Raw genomic sequence first — 21,234 nt, forward strand, 5'->3', positions numbered from 1 at the left:
AGTCCTGTTTTAACTTGACCGTTTTACATTTTGTCTGTCTGTAAATTTGTTTGTACAACAAAGATGAATTAATTTCAGGACAGGTTAAATGATTAAAAAAAATCAATTTTGGAATGAATAATACAGGGTGTACCAAAAAATAATGTTAAGTGGAAGTCCAGAGGATCACCTTTAGGGCTACCTAAATTACCCCCATGTGTGTTCCGCGATTTTTCGTAGTTTTCGAGTGATAGTTTGTTTCGTATTTTTTTTGTAAAACCTTGACTTATAAGAGATTATTGGTAACAGAGACATGAATTATTGAAATACATGTTTAATTTTTATATATGTAGGTGAATAGTATGTCTTGTAGACACAAAAACAATTATAGGCAGATTTGATACCATAGCGCCATAATTTTGTTATGTTATATGGTAGACTGGGATTGCACTATCCCATCAGTCCTGTTTGATTAAAAACTTTAATAAATAACTTGTAAATAGAAAAAAACTAATAAAAAATGTAGGTATTCAGATGACGTTATAATATAATAATAATATCTTTATTTATTTATTTATTTATTTATTAACGCCGATTATAGCGGCTTTTACAAGAGAATAACAATTGTTTTTTCCATATGAATACAGAATATACATAGATAAAAAAAATATAAATAAAAAATACAAAAAAGAGAACAAAATAAATAGTTATTATAAATACAATACAACGATATAAATATATAAACAATTCGTATACAATAAATCCCGGATAAATTAATACTTTAAAACTGTATTTGATTATAGTCAATCTGAGAAGCGCTGACATACAGTTTTAATTAAGTAGTGTTTGTATGAGGTTAAACTAGCAATGTTTATAGATTCATCCAAAAAATATTTATTACCAAGTACATGTAGGCGATTCATTATGGAATTGAGTTCAGCGTTAGATCCTGTATTGTTGCAATGATAGGGTAATTTGAAACGAACTGATCGACTAGGTACATGGAAACATATTAACGAAAGAAGTTCAGGGGAGTTCAACAGGTTGGTAACGATTTTAAATAAATAAAATAGGTCAAAACAAATTCTTCTTTCTTTTAATGTATCGACTCCCAATAATTGTAACAGAGAGGGGTAATTAATGTTTTCGATGAATATTCCCAATTTAAAATTAATATAACGTAAAAATTTATGTTGGACTCGCTCAAGGGAATTCTCATGTACACTGTATTAAGGACTCCAAATGGTGGTGTTAAATTCTAGTTGGCTTCTAACAAGTGAAGTGTAAAGTAATTTGATAGTTTTTAAATTTTTAAAATCCTTTGAAATCCGTAAGACAAATCCTAACATTTGCATTGCTTATAATTTAAGAAATTTGCAACAATAACGAAGAATATATAACAAAGAATACAAAAGTTGATACACAAATAGTAAAAGTAGAGGTTTTTCATAACATGCCTCACTAGGCTAGCGGCTAGCCTGTGTTGAGGTAGTCATTTTGAAAGTTAATTTAAATAGGTACATATGAATATATTTATAGTTATATTATAAGATAATTGCTCAATATTTTTGTTAGATCAATAATTTCAACGTTATATATATGGACGTGCCATAGAAATCTCAGTGGCAAGCATAAAGTACGTCAATTGTCGTGCTTTCGATTTCGTAGTTTTATAAGGTCGCGTGCTACCTTTGTGTAAATAAGTTGCATTTAAAAAGTGTCGAATTCCTTTCATGTGTAATAAGGAAGTGTTCAGCATAACTTCAGCACGGGATCCCAGTAAGGTTATCATTATCTCTACTTAAAACAAAGAAGGAAAATAATAAAACATTTATTATTATTATTACACATTATCAATAAGCCCAAAAGCGAGATAAATTTACACAAAGCAATCAAATCATAACAGTTCGATACAAACACTTGTGAAATACAATTACCTCCAGTAAATAAGCTTGTTATTTCGATTCCATGAGTACCTATTTCCAAATTGGCAAGAACGTCGTAGAAGATACAAAAAGCTCGGCACGAGTCACGTGATATACTTGGCTGTGTCTCGGGTCCTAATGATACGGGGGCGAGGGTATCAGGGTATCAGTGTACCGGGAGGCTGGCCGTATCATCTTTTATTCATATGTCAAGAATAGCAATAAGGAGATATCAAAGATATCGATGACACGGAAGTATTATTTCCAACAAGTCACAAAGTGAAATGTTTGCTCATAAAACTGTGGAGGATGAAATTTAAAATGAAATGAATTTAATAAAACTTCGTTTTAAAAACGGTACAATTTTTTTTTTACATTAGCTCAACGCAGGAGTTGCTTGGACAATAATTTCCGCTCAAGGATTATGTCATCTTTGGTGATGATGTGTGGAAAATGGATATGAGAGATGGGTAGGATCATATAATCTGGAGAACCAGTGTGTCCAGGAGTGACGGATGTATAAATACATCCCTAACACTCGGGTCGCTCCCGAATCTTGATCCGGCCCGCCACGCAGTCGGTGGGCAGACGTATCTACCGCCAACACCTAGACAAACCTCTCAACCGCAGTCCTCTCTTACCACGAAAATGACCAAAGAATCTGTTAATTGATTCCGCTTCAATTTAGACTCGCGATTAACAAAAACATATTTTGAACTATATAATTGAAGAAGAAGACAATACTAACAAATCAAAACGAAAGATGAACACAGAAAATAAACAGATAACGGTAACAACTAGGAATCGAACCCACATTCTCTTGTTTTACTGAGACAGCGTCTCAATCACTCGACCATTGGGGTCTAGATATTAAATGTCATATTTGTCGATAATTTTTCCCATGTTTTTGGCAGCTACCTTCCTAAATGATTACAAAGTTCTCATGAATTGGTTTGTAGCCTAGATAACGTCTCGGATAAACGCGTTTAAAAATAAATAATTTTTTATCAATCCTGTGTACCACTCCACAAGCAAGGGCCTATTTAAAATGATTTACGTGTAGAGTATTATTGTATCTTTACTCTGCTGAAACACATCCTCAAATGTTCCTTTACCATTATCTCAAACACATAATACCAGAGGCCTTTGAATATGAAAATTGAAAATCAAAGAAAAATCCCTACCAATCTATACATCTGATTGTTCTAACAGAAAAGCCTCATTGGCTGGGTTTGGACTTGTCGGAACACAACTTTCGCTTTCGCTTTGAACTTTTTCACGTCGAGTGAAAGCCTATTATACAGTAACGATGCTGGATGTTTTGGTTTTTGTGATCCTTTGTTGAAATTATATTGGGGGACTATTGTTAATTTGATTAATTTTAAACAAATACACATGAAAATATATCTGTTTTTAATACATAACCAACAAACTAACTGATATGATTTGAGATTTTCACGGCCAAAAGTGTTATAGTGATTTGTTTTTGGGTATTATACCGTATTGCGCAACCTACTTCTTTAGCTTTAGCTGGCTATAGAAGGAGGTAGCGGAACTAATCACTATAATAACTAACTAACCATCACGCCGTTTCCCCACAAGGGTAGGCAGAGAGGACGGACCGCCAAACAACTCGGTCTTGGCACACACTCATACATCGTCTCATACATACTCTTCTATTATTCTGACTCTTGACATGGCCCGACTCAAGTATCTAATTTGCACACACGTCTTGTCTCACTCACATTCATACATCGTCTCATACATACTCTTCTATTATTCTGACTCGAGTATCTGATTCACTTGATCGTGTCACGTCTTCCTCGGGCGTCCCCGACTTCTGCTACCATTCACATTTGTGTCATATGTTCTTCTTACACTCCTTTCTTCGCTCATTTTGAATAATACGTGAAATAGTAATTACTTATAATTTTTTATGTGAGTACCACACAAGAGTCCCAACTGCTCAGTCAGTGAGACTGGCGTTCTCAATTTTGGATTAGATCTGGTCACCAAACACCTTTCAAAGTGACGTTTTGATCCTCAATAGCGTTTTTACTCCAGGGTGATACCTACTGAAAGTATTGACGAGAGGAACGTACCCTCAATTATACTACTTTTTAATGAATAAATTGTGAAATAACACCAATTAAATTAAAATAAAATTTACTTGCGCACGTAGGAATTTGGACCCGCGACCTCAGTAATCGTAGCCGAGAATAGCAACGACTTAACCACGTTTTTTAAAATTTTTTTTATATTAACTCCACACAGGAGGCCCTGAAAAAAATAATTTCCCTCAGGGCCTATGTCATCTTTGGGGAAGCTGTGTGGAGGGTCTTTTTGTGGAGAGGAAGGAGTGAACATGGGTCTTGAAGAATCCCATCTTGTAGGAGGGGGGAAACACAGAGGCCGGCAGTTCGTTCCACAGCCGAGCTGTTGAACTTAAGAACGAATCGTAGAAGTGACCCGTTCTCATGTGACAAATGTCAACCGTGTACAAATGTTGGGCGCGCGTTTGGCGTGTATCCCGACTACGCACCGGTGCCGAAGGGATCAATGACGCTAGTTCCTCAGAGCATCTTCCATTGTAATACCGATAGAACAAGGACAGCATACCTTCCTGACGCCTGAGAGGCCAGCTTTACTCTGGCTTCGATGGAGCCCCCATACCTGAGCTGGTCACTTATAGTTACACCAAGCATATCAATGGAAGGCCTGTTCAGAAGATTGCTTCCGTTGAAGGAGATTAGATTATCATTTGGATCCCTTTTAGACGTAATCAGACAGGATTGGGTCTTTGAAACATTAAATTCGACGAGATTATTTTTACCCCAAGAGGAAATACTCTCGAGATAACCGTCCATTCTCTGCTTCAAAGCCTTCCGAGCCGTTGAAGTTTGTGTGCCCTTTGGGGGCTTGTCAAACAAAAAGCTATCGTAAACTGTACTGTCATCCGCGTAACAATGAATCGGTGCACATGTAAAAAGGTCATTGATGTGCAACAAAAACAAAGTCAGAGACAGAACCGATCCCTGTGGGACGCCAGCATTTATAGAGTGTGAGGATGAGGTGAAACCGTCAGCAACTGCCTGAATCGACCCATCCCTTAAAAAGTCAGCAATCCACATACACAGGGATGCGGGAAGTCCGTAAGAAGGCAATTTGTTGACAAGTCCTCGGTGCCAGACCCGGTCAAAGGCCTTGGATATGTCTAAGGCGACCATTTGGGTCTCACCGTGACGTTCCAGGCACCGCCCCCAAACATGCGACACATACGCGAGAAGATCACCACACGAGCGGTTCCGCCGGAATCCGTATTGACGGTCGTTGATAATTTTGTTCTTCTCGAGGTATGTGAGCAGTTTGTCGTTGATCACACGTTCCATCACTTTGGACAGAACTGATGTGATTGCTATGGGGCGGTAGTTGGCCGGGTTGGAGCGGTCACCTTTCTTGGGAATAGGGTGAATGACCACTTTTTTCCAACCAGAGGGCACATTGCCACACTTCAGGGACATTTTGAAGAGCTTTGTAACTGGAACTATTTCCGCAGCACACCTCTGCAATACCAACGCAGGTATTCCATCAGGTCCACTAGCTTTGTTAACATCGAGCCCCCGTATAACGTGGAGTACATTCCGATGCCGGATCCTCAGCTTTTTCATATAGAAGCCGGATTGAGGAACCGACGGCGGAACAGCACCTCCGTCATCGAGGGTCGAGTTTTCCGCAAACATTTTCCCTAATAAGTTAACCTTTTCGGTGGCGGTGTTTGCTAGTGAGCCGTCAGGTCTGGTAAGAGGTGGCAAACTGGGTTTGCAAAAATTCCGACCTATTGAGCCCGCAAGGGACCAGAATGCTCTGCTGCCATGCGGGCAGGCAGCCTGCTTTTTGCTGATTTGCAGGTCGTGTTCGAATTTTGATCTATTAATGATTCTCTTGCATTCCTTTGCCGATTTGTTGTATGCAGATCTGCTTTCGGGCGTTCGAGATGTGTTGTAGGCTCGGTAAGCCGCGTTTTTTCGTCGACAGCTTCGGAGCATTGTCGACTGAACCACGGCTTTGAGTCCACACTAGTTTCTTTAGTGGTCGATTGTATGAAGCCATCCATCGCCGATTTGATGACTTCATCAATCTCCTGGGCACATCTTGAAGGGTCCGAAGTCCGAAAACAAACAGCTGACCACGGAAAAGCGTTGAAATGGGCCCGCATACCGAACCAATCTGCTGACCTATAGTGCCACACTTTTCTCCTCAGCCTCTCATTGGTTAGTCTGAGGCTAACGGGGATTGATGTCGTCACTAGGCAGTGGTCAGATGATCCCAGATATGACGTCAATCTTATAACCGTGTGGCACTGTAGTTAAGAATAGGTCTAACAGATTGGAATATAATAACGTTGAGAATATAATAATTTGTCTTATTATCGAAAATACTTATTTTGGTCGCGATGAGTGAAATAAAATATTCGTACATGAATCTATCCACGTTCAATGAACTCAAACTTGCTTTGAAATTTTATATAAAGTTAGTTCCTACATGTAGTCAGAATTTTTATTTATTTATTTATTTAATTATTTATTTATTTATTAACGGACACCGTCCAAATTACAAAATAATAACACGAATAAAGTAAATGAAAAATATAGGAGTAGACAAAGGTACATGAAATCAAAGACATATGGTAGATATAATATAAGAAAATAAAGTGACAAGTCGAATCAAGTCAAGAATACGCCGTGGGTCAGGACCACAGGACACTTATAATATTCCGTCACTTGTTTAGCGACTGGCAAAAATCATTTAGACTTATCCCAAAAAAGTTAAGGTTCTGACTTGAGTTGACCAGTCTACACATTCTGGACAATGGTGAATAATATCCATAATTTGTCGAATGATGGTTGAGGAAGAGCAGTTCATTATTTCTGAGTCTTTGCGAGGGGATATTGAAGGGAATGAGTTGCAGTAGAGTAGGTGAATCAATAATACCATTTATAATTTTGAAGCGGCAAATGAGGTCATTTCTTTCCCGACGGACTTCCAAAGGAGAGAGGTTTAGAATTAGTTCAATTTCATCATATGAGTATTTGCCTTTTACTAAACCTAGCCTCCTAGCAATCGCTCTTAAGAACCGATGTTGAACAGATTCAATGCGTCGAATGTGGACAGAATAAAAAGGAGACCAAATAACACAAGCATATTCAAGATGGGGGCGAACCAAGGAGCAGTAAAGAGTTCTAAGGGTATTTACGTTTTTGAAGTCCGAAGTGATTCTAGTGATGAAACCAAGTAGTTTGAGGGATTTATTAACGATTGAAGTTATGTGATCCCGAAAAGAAAGCTTGCTATCAAGAGAGACACCAAGGTCTTTAATAGATGTAACAGTTGTTAAGCAAATATTATTAAGTTTGTATTCGAAGACAATCGGTTTTTTTGATCTATAGAAGGACATAATTTTGCATTTATCGACAATATTTTATAAAACATTTCACCAACAAATGTAGATAGGATGTGTCTCAACGCCATCTAACGAGAAATTTAGAACTAACAAAGCGTTCCTCCACAAAAAAAGTTCATTGTTTACAGGTGAAATGTAAGAAGCAATATTGTTGAATGAAATAGTTTATTATTGAATTACGCGGCGGATTAGGAATAAACCGACGTAGGTTAGTGGTTGAGAGGAGCTGACCAGCAATGAGAAGGCTGCTGGTTCAATTCCCGTAGATGTTATTTATTTTTACTCGGGAGATATATTTTTATTTCTTCCGACAATGTTTGGGTTTAATCTTCCCCACAGGAAAAACCAAACCCTTCCACACACTTTTCCACAAATGATCATCTAGTCAATCCACATTATGCAAGTGCATAATATAAGCATAATAAATACAAAATAATACAAAACAACACGTCAACCTACCAGAGATTAAATGGGAAAATAATTCAGCTATTCCAGATATTTTCATATCAGTTCCCTCAATATAAATATTTAAAAAATCTTTCGTAATCCTACATGTATTTAAAATGACTGATTTTTGCATTTTTATGTATAAATTCTTTGACAGATCTAATACGCCTAAATTTTGAATGAGAGAGCTAGGTATAATGCCAGTTGCCGAAATAACAAAAGGTAATATTTTTATAGTCTGAGAATGCCAAATTCTTTTAATTTCATTTCATAAATCTGTGTATTTTCATATTTTATTAATTTTTCAGAAACAGTAGTAAAATAAAATTTAATAATTTAATTTAAATACTAATTTGTATTTCAGGGAAATGATTATTGCTTACAATAATTTGATATCCTTTGTTCTATACATTAAAACCTTGATTAAAAATAAATTTTTCATTAATTTGGTAACCATCCATTCTATTTCTCACATCCTCCACTTCTGATACCCCTCTCTCTGCTTAAATGGAAAGATTAATAATACGTGGGAGCGTGCGAGTTGGTTTGAGAAAGGGTGGTGCAAAAAGCAAGCATTAATTACACCGTGTCGGACGGTGGAATCTAGTTATGTTTTGCGGTGAAAGGTACTAACTGTTTTTGGGCACACGGTACGGAATCGAATAATGTATATAATACGGTCGGGCACAAACGACTATTGAAGAAATAGTCAGAAGAACGAACGGAACTAATTTTGTGGAATGAGTAATATTGGTTCTTAGTAGAAGTTGTTCGAGAATTAATTGTTATTTTGTGCGGATCCGTTAAATATCACTTATTAAGGTTTATGAAGGTTTCATATTGTTATGATATGGAATCGACGGCACTAGTCCCATTTACATAGTTATGTATACATGATAGTTAGATAAAAGTACAATACAAAAACAAAAAAACAAAAAATATTTTGGTAAAAAGCAGTCTGGAGAAGCAGTCGATTTAAAATTTAAAATTTAATTTAAAATAAGTGTGAATTAATTTTTAAAATATAAACATATATGAATTAATTAATTTTTAATATATATAATGGACAAAAGAGACATCTCTGGTCATTTTTGGATGGATTTTGCTCTGCAGGTGAGTGATAGCGTATTACCGACACCTTTGCATTGATCAGATGGATTCATCCAGGTTGTATCATTTGTCAAAAGAGGTCTATTGAAGACTAAAATATTTAAAATATTTTTTTGTCACAATAATGTGAGAGTACGTGTGGAATTGCAAATGTGCTAATTCATCATTATTAATAATTTTACTCTCTTGAGAGCTGTTTGACATCTTATAATCTCATAGTGCGAATTCAAAAATATTTTTGTGCTGATTTGCCGTCAGCCGCCGAATTTGAAGACCAAGGAGAAGAACTCAATTGCAAGTGCTATTTTCTGGTGAGTCTTTCTGTTTATATGTATTTGGTGGCTGGTTTATGAATTGTCTTCTCCTGCAGAGTGAATTCATTGATCAATCCATTTTTTTTTTAGGGAATTAAAATATTCCCTGATGATCTGTGCTATTTACAAGCCAGATTATCACCACAGTCACTTTTGTGGTTTGACATATTATTAAATAAAAATAAAATACTTCGTTTGATAACCACGAATTGTTTTAAAATTTTACTAAGACCGACCGGTTTCGCTTCGTAGAAGCATCTTCAGGGTTCAAAATTTAACTGATGAAAATATTATAAGCACACCCATTATATTTTTGATCAGTTAAATTTTGAACCCTGAAGATGCTTCTACGAAACGAAACCGGTCGGTCTTAGTAAAATTTACAACCACACGAGGTTTTTAAACAAAGTATTTTATTTTAATTTCATAAAAAATATAAGATTATTTAAGAAAAAAAGAAAAAATAATAGACAATAAGCATTAGCATAAGATTTTAACGGTGTGTACTCTATTTATAGCATAATTGTAACCTGAAACCGTAGTATAACTATCACAATCATACATTTAAGGGATTCTTGATCTGACGGTAGGAATATAAAATTGAATCAACATTAATATTACAGTGCTCGATAACTGATAATGTACAATTTTTAAAAAAAATATTGAATTTGAAAACTGCACCTTTTTCGTTAATTTAAATAACAATGAAGTTACTTACTGCAAATATTTTCTTCACCTACTAATTTTTTTACTATCCTTAGAAAGAAAATCTGTTCGAAATTCATGACCCAAAAGCTCACAGTTGGAGTGCTTTTGCTTTATAAAACAAACAGATTTTCTGCTTCCAAGTAAAGATTTCCTCTTCTGAAGGTTTCGCGTGTTAACACAATAAAGTGGCATCAATTCTTCTTTGTTAGAGTTCGAAAAATCCGATAAAAAACAATGGCGTAAGATTTATCGATTCCACTCGCGCGGTTGTCAAAACGGTAATGACGTCATCTGTCACGTGACGGATCCCTCCGACCAATCGGGGCTCGAGTCACAAACAGAAACAAACAAAACGGCGGAAACGTTCTTTATTCAATTCCGCCTGAAGAAAAAACATCGATTGTTTGTTTCTTTAACTGTTTTGTTTCTTTTGAAAATAGAAGAAAACTGGAAATGATAATTGGTTCGCAAAGAATTGATCTAAATATAACTATATTGTTAGGAACAAAAAAAAATTGAATTAATTTTATAGTACCGTTTACGTGAAAGTTACCCCATTATTTGCCATGACGATTTATTTATAACTTTTACAGTTCTACAGTTTTTGATGGCCTGGGGTAAAGATCTCGAATAGCAAGCTGGAGGTCACGGCTTCAAATCCCGGCGTGCGCAAGTAAATTTTATTTGATTAATTTGTGTTATTTCACAAATGACTCATTAAAAATAATATACAGTATACTTGCGGCTCGTTCCAGAGTGGAAGATACTCTCAGTATCACCCTGGTGTAAGACCACCATTTAGAATTGACGTGTCACTTGAAATGGCTTGTCTATAAATGTCGAATAGTGTATGTCATTTATAGACCTGGGGAGAGATCACCATTTTGAAACTAAATGTTACTTTAAAATAGCTTCAGCTGTGTTTAGTGACTATATCTGAATAGCCAGAAATGAGTTTTTTTATGGAAAATAAGTCAATATTAAAACCGTAAATGAATACAAGAAATAAAAATAGGCACTTAGTGCCAAAAACGAAAACGCCTGTTTATTATCTTCTTTTTTATTACCTTACAATATTTCACCATTTTTACGGCATATTTTATCAATAACACAAGATTCTGAACCTCCGTTGTCAGCCAATTACATACAGATAACAGTTGAAATGAATGGTATTTAGTGCCCATTTTAAAAGAAAACATAGCCATTCTTTTAGCGTGCATAGACGTTGAATTTTTTTTTGTGGCACCTGATAATTTATTTAGGTTATTGACGATGGCACATAGAACATTTCGGCAAATTTAGTCTATTTGATACTCTAAACAAATTTTTGAATACAAAGATATCCCAAATATCCCCAGCATCAAGATTATTTTCAAGCATTTATAATACGTGTTTTTGGATTGCATAGATAAAAAAGCTAACCAAATGATGTCACAATCACACGAGTTTCACAATTTTAATGAATAAATCACTGCATCATCACAAATACTGGTGTTGGATCAACTCAGTCCGTTATTTGTCAAATTGTTGAGTGTTGTCCTCTTGATATTGACATCATTAGTTATTTATTGTTTAAATTGTTTACAAATGGTAACACCGGAGAGTTAATTGGATTATTTGATATCATTCGTGCATTGTTCGATGCATTTTACTATGCAGCATATTGGATCATGCAAGGGCTGGACTCAGTATTACACCATCGGGAAATGATTAAAAATTTACTTTTAATATATAATATTGTTGCAGCGTGAACGGACTGTAATTGCGATATTTTGTGAATTTGTTTGATTTGACTTACCAATATCTCCAAGTTGTCGGCACCTTCCACTAGGTCTGCGGTAATCACCGGTAGGGTAATTGTTAGTATTGGAAGAGAGGTCAGGAAAGGGAAATGGTGATATTGGGTTTGCGAAATGGTCAATGCGTTAGAGATTGCTATTTATTTTTATGCACTTCGTCACGGCGATCTTTTGCGGTATAACATTTGCTGTTTTTCGGCGCGGCGCGGTGGTGTAAAAACTCAAGATAGGATGCGGGAAGCGGTAGATCGGTTGTACCTTGCGGGCGGCGCGGTAATTTTAACACAACTGACTCATGTAGGTAAAAGGCGCGGAACGCGGGCGGGAAACAACAGAACCAAATACTATGCAACAATTATAACTGGCCCGAGCAAATAAAATAAAATTTGGATGATTTGCATAACGTCGTTTTTGTGAAAAATTACGCCAAGGACGTTAGAATATTAACGTTATTAATTTGATGCAAAAATAATGAATTCAAAATGTAACTGATGTGTATTTCTTTTTATTTAAAATTTCTGCCCATCTGTTAAAAATACTAAGTACCTGAAAAGATTCTCGTTCAATCTGTCCAACATTCCAGGCATTCATGGCATCGGGCCAGCTGGAAAACTCCCGTCCTCTTTAAGTTTCCGGACCAGTTTGCCTCTGGATATACAATATGCAATGATGCAAAATAATATGCGTGAAACTGAAATATGCAATATTGTGCCGATATAATGCCAATTCGACACGAGGAATTCAAGCGTTAATTATTTCAATTTGGTAGGTTGGTTTGGGTACCGCTGCCCCGGGATCCATTTTTTGGATAACCAACACTACGTTTGGTGATTTAGCAGGGGTACCCGAGTACATCGGGTGAGGTGTGTTTGGAGTGCGCCTGCCCGCAAACTGCGTGGCAGGCCGGATCAGAAGAGATTGATTGAGGGAGACCCTTGGGCTTCTCCAACTGGTCTCTCGACCCATCGCCTTGCGTGACAGTGCTAGAGTTATATTCATATGTCACTCCTGGAAACACTGATCCCTAGATTCCTACCCACTGCTCATATATTTTTAGAAAAACTGGTTGAGTGAGACCCCCTGACCTCTCCAGCAGGACTCTCTCGAAACATCGCCTAGCACCGCAGTGGGAGGGATGGATTTATACGTCTGTCAGTCCTGGAGACCCTGACCTCCAGAGCCCTACCCACTACCTCATACCTTGTTCCTTCCCAGATCTTCCTCCACTCCCTTTCGTAAAAAGACCCTTTACACAGCATCTCCAAAGATGGCATAAGCCCTGAGGGGAATTATTTCTCCCCAGGGTCGCCTGTGTGGAGCTATTGTAAAAAGAAATAAAGGTATAACGTCATCTGTAGTGACAAGATTCCTGACATATTTAGTTAGTGATATCCCCCAGAACTTTTTCACTTTTTCAATGATAATTATTTTATTATTTTTTTGGTAAACTAATGTTTAAGACAAGATTTTTTATGCATAGCACAAAGGGTAACAATTATTTATAAGCAATAATTATTAGCCTGAAACACTCATCCACATTGAAAAATCTCCTGATAAAAGATACATGACGTCCCGTTGGCGAAATATAAAAATGATAATTATTTTATCTAACATTCTTCAGGCATGTAAGTACTCGTACCATGAAAACCACAGTTATAGTTAACCACCTAGTGCTAAGTAATGCCAAATAGCCCTTAGCAAATGACGTTCGATTCTATCAACAAACTTACGGTGGTTGAAATACAGCACCGTAAAATACACTTATATATCACCCGTGTACAGTGACAGTGTACAGTATACAGTGTACAGGTACTGCAGTGTACGGTGTATGGTCTGTGTGGACCCCTGCCTCCGGACGTATGCGTCTGTACCTACTTCTTAGAATCTAGAGCAGGCATGCACAACTTGTATATTTGTACAATTGTAAATTGTAGATTTTGTGCGGCCCAAAATAAAGGTGTTGGCTTTCTATGTTTATTATGTTTTGAATTTTGATATTCATACAAAAAAAACATCGTTATCGTAAATTTATCACATTTATATATATTTTTTTGAAATTAAAACTTTCTTGTTATTAGACCTCGGGCTCTCGATGGGGGTTTTGATTTATTGCTTGAAAAGTGCCAGGCGCATTCTCAGACACACTCAACGAGCGTGTGAAGCCGACAATACAATAGCGAGAGTGAGACGGCTGTTATCTAAGCATTGACCAATCGGTTAACAGTACACTTTTAACGCAACTGTTTGTATTATTGATGGCATTGCTATTGAAATTTCAGTAGACCTACCGATTTCAGCTAAAATCTACGAGATGCTCCTAGCAGTTTTGAATGAACTATCGACGGGTCAGGAGGGATGTGCGCATTGTTACACATTTCATTAGACTGATTCGTGGATGGTTTGAAAACTCAATCATCATGGAGAGCATTCATTTCTATGTTCCCGATGGTTATTTCCGTCACTGACAACATAGACTGAACTATTTACCAGCCTGCAGGACTAACTTGCCAATGGTCATGTCTATGGGGATAACAATCTTCCTGTTGAACAGAATCAATTCGGATATCGACATTTTTAGCATCAATGAAGCTGCCTTTAAAAGGCAAGCTCTATTAATAGTTGATATATAAAATGTAACAATTTTAGTTACCAAATGTAATTTAAAAACGAATTGAAACTAACAATTTTGTAATGTTTTTAAAATGAATATATTGAATTGAATTTGCAGTTCTAACAATTCTTTGTTTTTTTTTTATTATATGTGTGGCCCACCTAACCTCAGTAAAATTATTTGGCCCACCAAATGATTAGAGTTGGGCACCCCTGATCTAGAGTATCTAGCCTGTGTGTGTACTGTAGGGGTTACTGTTCACCGCTCTGTAGCGCTAAGAGCGTTTGAGTGTAATACTTTGGGACTTATCGCTTTCTCGCTGATTAACGCGGGATTACAGAGTCAACATTCTATGGGACGACCTCTCATTCAATGATTCTACTATTCACTAGATTTTGGTACAAAATCGGCAAATGTTTTGGCTACGTCTTGAATTTTGGGGTGGAGATTTCCAATTGGTAATAGTTATAACAGTATCCTACTAAATTGAACGTACATTTGTTTATAATTTAATGTCCGGTAAAATAAATCAATTTACATCGCAGATATTTATTTTACTTATGTAAATAGTATTAAAAAAACACAAGCAGAGGCGGTTTCTTGGCATGTGCATTTGTGCATTGCTTGTCTCCAGTCTTAAAATAACTTACAAAGACATCTGTTCCCTAGTCATCGATATACGAAAATGCTTTCCTGTCATAATTCCAGCCAAGTTATTATTTTAGCTATCTTCTGGTACAAGATTCCAGCGCATTCAAGAGAAATTCAATGGGAGGCACATATCAATTTGTACCGAGATTTATTGGTGTGTAATTTCTGAAAAGTGTATAAACATATAACTCATGTGTTGCACAATCTTAAATAAGGGAATCAGAAATTAAAGAATTGCGTCAGTGCTCAGAACAAAATTTATTGAGTTTAATTATCAAAATACTTAATCATCTATTAAATTACATTGTTATCAAGTTAAATAGCAAGAGACTCTACGTTCATTATTAAGATCAGGGCATGTTCAGATCGTTAAACAAAATCTGACTAGTGATGCGAATATACAATACTAATATGTTAATCTGCGGGTAGTAAAAATTAAAAGGATAAGTTTCACATCTCAAATATTAATCTTGCTTGATTACATAGGGCGCCAGCTCTCCCCAATCATCTTGTGAAGAGCAAAATTTATAAAATTAAAGTAAACCATTTTGTGAAATCTAATTAGCATGATGACAATCGCTCACATTTTTAATGGCGCAAATCTCTCTGGAATCCGTTCCGTGACGCACCTCCTGACTGTTGTCCGATTCCCCTAGAACTGGCTTGCAATCTCTGAGGTCTATGAATATGTACCCGGCCGTCGCTGTGTTCACAAATGCACGCTTCTTGTGTTAATTAGTTCTTCCAAGCGCTTGACACCGGGGCGAGTAGTTTCAAATCGTTACAAATTATACTACAAAAAGACTCAAAATATTAAAAATATTAAAATGTGTCTACTTTGCACTCTTTCAAGCAATTGCTACATCTAGGATTGTGGGATGGGGAGGTTGTGCATCTTCAATTCTCCGTCCCATGATTTTAACTCAAAAACTATTGCTAAGGATAATATTCAAATGTCACCCGTCACACCGAACAGTGCCACTTTTCAAAAAAAATTATAATTCTAGATATTCGTCAATTATACATTAAGACTATTCTTATATAAATATGGAAAAAAATATCATAGAAAAAAAACAACAAAAGCTCGTGAGCAAGATATACAATTCACTCAATATAGATACCAGAAAATCGGAAACTGAACATCTTTATATAAAAAAAAATTCAGAATTGGCTATTGGTAAAGGGAAGGAACTATTGCAAAGAATGTCTCGTGTCATTAAATTAACTGCTCTTTTATTCCATTATATCCATATGATTTTTTTCTTATTTTTATTTTTATATCTTTTTTTCTCTCTCTTATTTCTGTATATCCTAACACATTAACATTGTAATCTAAAGAATTATTGCTACCATAATACGGGCATGTGCCTAGTATGGTGGCTGTAAAAAACAAAAAAAGCAATCATTTAAATTTTTATGAATAAAGAAACACAAAAAAAAATTATCTGGGAATCAACGAATCTAATAAATCTTATATTATGGAGATACACATATGGTGTTTGGGGCTATAAATGACGGTATCGATCAAAATACGAAAAAATAGGCAAACTTCGGAATTGTAGAATAAGTTTTATTCTGCTTTTATAATAAAATCAAGACCGGTCAGTTGCTGAGATGATAAATGCATTAGATTCAATTCATTTGCTGGCTAAGTCCTCAATCATTGCATAGCAAAACATTCCGCTCAAAAGTAGTAGAGATGTTCAAATACTATCAAGTTTACAGGGTGTGTGGTCACCCCAGCTGCTGCACTTAAATACCCAATCCAACTCAATCCACTTAAAAGCCATTCAGTATTTCAGTGAGGCCAACTTTCCTCACAACATCCTCAAATCCTCGTAGCAAAGTTTAATAAGCCGAGCTGTGTTAGAGAGGTATAACTGCCGACCGTTTATAGTTTAAAGGCTGCGAGAAAATCCCCCGCTAAATTAATGTGGCAAGGTAACGTTTAACGAGTTAAAATATTTCATTTTAAGTTATTTAATAACAATATTTCCGATTTCTATCGTATAATGCCGCTGAATGTGACGATGCAGACATCTTTATAAACGGTCTAGTATATTTAAAAACGATTTTTTAGCTATAAGCTAATATGATGTCGTAGTAAATAAAGTATTTAAACAAAAATATATGTTAAATTATTGAAGACAATATAAGCGATTTCTAAACGAAAATCTGAAACAGAAAAATCAGAACAGAATTCCGGGACACCGCTCTACCAACTGAGCTAATGGGACCCTATCCCCCTCGGTCACTTTTAACTGTATCATACTTCGAATGAGAACTACCAACATTGTCTTCATTTTTTCACCGCACATTTTTTTATTGGCAACTATCTTTATGTATGATCGCAAGATTCAACCCGAACTAAATGCAATCTAGACAGCGTCTTTTTAGATAAACCTATCTTATTTTTTTTATTTTTAATGTGCGACATCTATTGACTTTTTTGCAAGTCTAGAATGAATATTTATTTTTCGGAATAACTTTATTGAGTAAAACTTCAAATTGTAATATTAAATTATTCATTATTATATTATAATTTTTATTCCGAAAAATAAAAATATATGTAATTTCTATAATATTATTTCTTTCTTCTTTTCCTATGTAATATATTTTCCCCGTTTTTTTTTCGTTTATTAAATTAGCTCTACACAGGAGGCCTTAAGGAAAATATTTTTTGATCTGGGAAGGAAAAAGGTATGAGGGTTGGGTAGGAATCTGGGAGTCTGGGAGTGTGTCTAAGAGTGACGGACGTTTGAATCCACCCCTCTTTAAATCCAGCCTGTCACACAGTAGGTGGGCAAACGCTTCCGCCACCAAGACCTAGTCACTCCTCAACCTCATGAACCCGAGCATCCCTACTAAGTCACCAAACATAGCGAACAACTTAGGGTGACCTATGGCAGAGGTGATGGTTGTCAAATGCATAATTGCCGGGGCGGCGGTACCCATGCTGTCAATATTTTTAACTGGAGTATTAATATCTATGCACATCCCTATGGCAGTTTCATTAATGCATTAATTGTCAAAACAATAAATAAAAAATATTAGTTTTAAAGGTTAATTATTAAAAATATTTATTTTATTCATCTTAACTCCTTTTATTGTTTAAATAAAACCGACATGCTTCGTGAACAATGTTCACCTTATCCGAAGAATGAAAGCAAGTGGTTAAAACTGTGGTCAGTCTGTCTGTGATTGTACTTATGGTTCATTGAACTCGGATTTACTTTGAATTTAAGTGTAATTTTTAAAATTGGAACTGATTTGTCTCGAATTTAACAATAAAGTGCCATTTACATTCAAGGTATAATATAGAAAGAAGAAAGTTAATCAAATAAATGAAAAAGAATCACAAACAAAAACAAAAATCCTGTTATGCGGTGACCTCGTTCAAATATGCACTGCTAACACGTTTGATTGATACAGCTTTATACTTAGAGGCACTTTAAAAACATCAGCTAATAAAGCATTAGAGTTAACACACCAATTGTGTGTAATTTATTTATAACAGAATTGTAGCCTCCAACCGTAGAGCTATATGATCAATGAAAAGTGATAATTTACAATTTTATATAAAAAAAATATTACATCAACTTTTTTTTCTTCCATTTCTTAACTAGGTTACTAAAGAGTCACTAAAATCCATAAAAGTATGATTTTTATACCGATTTAAAAAAGATTTTTTTGTAAGTATTTACCCAACTCTTTCACTGTCATAGCCACCTTTTTTATTTTAACGACGTTCATTGTTATGCCTTTCATTACAGATTCATCTTAATACCTCCGTCTATTCTTCCGTCTGCATTATATATCTGCTCGTCGCTTTATCTGCGTTTGATAATGTCCCAAGTAATATACCTCAAAATCTTCATTCCCTTCCAGGAAGCCATAAACCGGATTAAACTATTTTTTAGTACCCAACTCTTGGCCCTATATGTAGTTCCCATTTCACCTCCCTATCTGCATACGTTAGGCGTTAGGCTGCCCGAATAACTTCCAGAGCATTCCCAATGAGATATTCATCTGCCGTAAATAACGCCGGGTCAACTCTATAAATAGTTGAGCCGAAGAGGTGAGGATACTATCTTCTGAGATAGTTGTGCTAGATCTATATTTGTTATAACTAACTAACTGATGTTGTAATGGGTAGCAACACTTTTTGCCTTAAAAAAAGGCAGAAATTTTCCTTATATGCGGGAGTGAATGATACTCCTAGTATCGCCCTGATGTAAAACCACCATTAAAATTGAAATGTTGCTTGAAATGGCTTTAGGCTTGTAATGACCAGATTTAAATAGCTAGGTACTTCCCCAATTTTCTCTTATCCATCTCCTTCCCCTCTCTACTATCTTCAGCCTCGCAACATACCACAGTTGGAGGTGACATAGTCTAACAGGCTCCAAGCAGTTGGGAGTTGTTGAGGCTCTTGAGCGATGTTCACATAAAAAAACAACTGTTTTTGAAATTTCATTCAATTGTACCATTCTTCTTGTGAGGTTCTGCTGTGCTAGAATCTGTTATGCCGTGCGGTATCTTGAACAAGTCGTAGTGAGGACTGTATATAGAAATTGAAATAAGATTTTTTGATTTTCGTTAAATAATATACTCGCAGGTACAATAAATTTTGTTTGTGTTGTGTTCCTACATTAAAGCAATGTATTTGTGAATTTTAAGGAATTTTATTAACATTCGTTACAGATAGATAATATATTTTTCAAAACATTGTGCAGAAAATTTTCGGACAAAATTCGGTCAAACATAATTTTCTTAGATAACAACTTGATTTCTTAAAAAAATCGAAGATCGCTTACATATTTTCACCTGCGTAATATCGTACCGCATTGCTTAGGCCGTCTGCTCTTTAGGAGAGGTTATCAGATGTAATATGGGCTGTTTCCCCCGTAATTCAGGCTATATCTTCGTCCAGCCCTTAGTTGGGGTTATCAGGGGCAGACTGCAATCTAAAATACAGTTTTTTTTTAATTCGCCTTTCACATCCCTTAAGCTTTTTTATTTAAAAAAATGTTCTGTTTTGATATGCATTTTTTTATTTACTAAATTATTAGAACCAATATGAGAGTTACAATTTGCTGTCTCTATTGCGTTATCTCAAACAAAAACTCAAGATTTCAATAAATAACATATCTTAATAAGCAGGCGGTTGGAATAATCTGGATCCCGGCCTTGAGGTAACTACACTATTTATTATCCTATTATTATTATCGATAGCTAACGCCATCCATTGTAATCTAATAGACTACATCTCATCTATATGTGAGCTCTTACAATTGTTGAAACAGTATTATAGTGAGTACATATTATGACATCCCAATTTTGCAACTTCAGTATATTAGGACTGATGAAAGTGACGAAAGAAGAGTGAGTAAGAAATAACTGGCCATTCAGATCTGGTCTCTTTTTTGTTCTATTTTTTAACCCATTACTGCCCAGATTTTTTTAAAATTGAGAATAGGTATTCGTGTATTATTTTTGAATTAATTAGACATAAATGAAAGAAAATGGACATATTAATTTTTTTGGTGAAAGTAATTTTTCAATTGGTATCTTTAGGCAGAAATGGGTGCATTTGGTGAAAAAAATTTGTAACAAATAAAATAAATGTTAATCTGAAATCAACTGTTAAAACAATGTGTTTTCAAGCTTCCTACAATATTTGAACGTATTAAAAAATAAAAATGTTATTAATTAATATTACCTGTGATGGTTTTGTGTGATACTTGGCAAAATAAGGAATTCGCAATCGATATTTTTTGTACGTCCTTCTAACGAACGGTTTGCGATTCGAATTTTCAATTTCCAAACATCCTGTGTAAGATTGACAGTGGTGAAAATCTAACACCCTTCATTTTAAATGCCTGGAAAATTTTAAACGCGTTGAAACCTTCTGATGTATTCCCACCAGACATCAACCACTGAACAACTTCCCAAAGTCCTAGGGGATGGTCCAGCCCTGGCAGGTTTAAGTAAGAGGGGGTGGTGGTGGGGTGATTTCTTCTGCTGAGACCACCCCCGCCCCCTCCTCATTTCCATAATCCCCTATTGAAGACGGTCGCTTTTTGTTGGCCGGTCCCTCGCAAAGGAAGCCGCTAACCTGATCACAAGTTACGACACTGCTGTACGGGAACATTCGCAGAATACTTCATATATCATGGCTTTTTAGCGTATGGGTGGGCAGAGATGATATAATGCCATTTTTTATGGT

This window comes from Hesperophylax consimilis, chromosome 22 (assembly GCF_061612785.1).
Source record: "Hesperophylax consimilis isolate HC1 chromosome 22, BYU_Hcon_1.0, whole genome shotgun sequence".
Classification (NCBI taxonomy): Eukaryota; Metazoa; Arthropoda; class Insecta; order Trichoptera; family Limnephilidae; genus Hesperophylax; species Hesperophylax consimilis.